At 36.9% G+C, this 1,769-nt stretch overlaps 1 long non-coding RNA gene across 1 annotated transcript; it reads left to right on the top strand.

Moving 5' to 3' along the window:
* Positions 1–205: 205 nt before the first annotated feature.
* LOC106325006 lies at positions 206–1,319 on the top strand. Its single transcript, XR_001266781.1, has 3 exons — positions 206–466; positions 557–597; positions 1,089–1,319. It is a non-coding gene; the product is annotated as an uncharacterized LOC106325006 (long non-coding RNA).
* Positions 1,320–1,769: the final 450 nt, after the last annotated feature.

Genomic DNA, 1,769 nt, shown 5'->3' with positions numbered 1-1,769 from the left:
TCTTTATATATAAAGTAAGGTTTACTCTCTCCTGGGCGCGCCACGTCATCCGCCACGTCAGAAAGTTGTGCAAGGAGGAGCCAACACGTGTCCAGGTAAGTAAAACGTACAGTTTCATTTATTCATCACCGTCGTGGGCTTCATTTTTTGAGATTGGGCTTTAGACTTGGAAAGTGTTTCGGGCCCGATGAAATGGATGTACCCCTAACCCTAATACAGCCGCAAACGAGAAACAAGGAGGTCGTCTCTCCTCTTCATGCGACGGCGACCCAATACCCTCTGCACTTCTTCTCACCATTAAAGGCTTCGTCTTGATCACAAGGCTTCGTGTTTGATCACATTGATTCGCTCTCCCATTACGTTGCTTTGTTTCGATCTGATAAGGGTGATTTCTGTATAAATATGCGTGAGTAGTCATCTCCTTGATCTGAATTCCGACAAGTTCTCCTCCATAGTCGAGGCTAGGGTAAATATGAATCTGCTACTGTAAATGTGCAAGTTTCCTTCCTAAACATTCATCAGTTCATTCGATTTAATTAATCTCTTCTTCTTACAGGAACGTAAAAAGAGACAGCGACATGCTCCTCCTATGCTAAGGTAATTCGGTCGTACAATTTTTTTTTTATCTCTTTAAAGTGTTGTGCTTTTAGCTTAAAGTTCTTTAATTGATGTTGTTCAGACTGCTCTTTGCTTTATTTTTTGGTTTGTTTGGCTATTAATTTTTTTGTCCAACATGATGAATTATAGAAAATTGTGAGTTCACGGATGAACCGTGTGAAAAGTTTGGTGATGGCCCATATATGTTTCACTTTTTTCAGCTTCAATCTATCTGTTGATATCTCAGTATCTGACTATGAAAGAATTTGAAGCTTCGAATTCATTTTTAAGACTCATGAGGTGGTGTCTGTAGATCATACGTGTGGTGGAAACCGGCTATGAAAAACTTCTACTTTGGCTACTATTAGTAATCTTCAGTGAGTGTGAATGCTTATAAAAAGAAACCTTCACTTGACTTAGCTCTTGGATTAAGAGATCCTTTGTGTATTTGTACATACAGTGTGATGATTGATTGCATTTGTTGAATTAAGGTTGCAGAGTGATTGACTGTTGATGGAATATTGGAGAGCTGGGAAAAGACTAAGCGGGTTATAATGGAAGCTTGGGAAGAAGAAGATAAAGATGCTTATGGTTGGATTAAAAAGGACTCGACAACTTGGATTGGTGACAATAGGTATGTCTTCGAGATCAATTCCTAAAGGACACAAGTTTTGAGACCTATATTGTCAAAACAACATGTCATATAGTCACAGTTTCATCTTCTCTTGCACTATACCTTCATAGATTTGATATATATTCTACTATATTTGCTTATTATATTGAGGAGTTTCAGATGCATTGAAATTTGCTACCTCTAAGCTTTACATTGTTACCACACTGTAATGTATGAACTCGCTATTAATAGCTGAACTTGGTTAGTATGGGTGAGGAAATTGCAAGGCCTCTTTGTATAAGCATTACTTTGTGAAATATCATGTGTAATCATGCCATCAGAAAGGATTTATGGTTTGAGCACATGTCGGTATAAGTATCACCAATAACTTCCTCTTTTTTTTTTGTAAACACACACCAATAACTTTCATATTTTTTTTCTCTATGTTACGTCTTCCGTTCTTATTTCTTCAGTTCCCTGGTAAATTAAAATTGCAAATTATTTCCATTCTATTCACTACAAACTCATTAAATTCAAAATATATAGCAAAATCTACCTA

Source organism: Brassica oleracea, chromosome C2 (assembly GCF_000695525.1).
Source record: "Brassica oleracea var. oleracea cultivar TO1000 chromosome C2, BOL, whole genome shotgun sequence".
In the NCBI taxonomy this organism is placed as follows: domain Eukaryota; kingdom Viridiplantae; phylum Streptophyta; class Magnoliopsida; order Brassicales; family Brassicaceae; genus Brassica; species Brassica oleracea.
The sequence above is the reverse complement of the archived record's forward strand: the minus strand, read 5'-3'. Positions and strand labels throughout refer to the sequence as shown.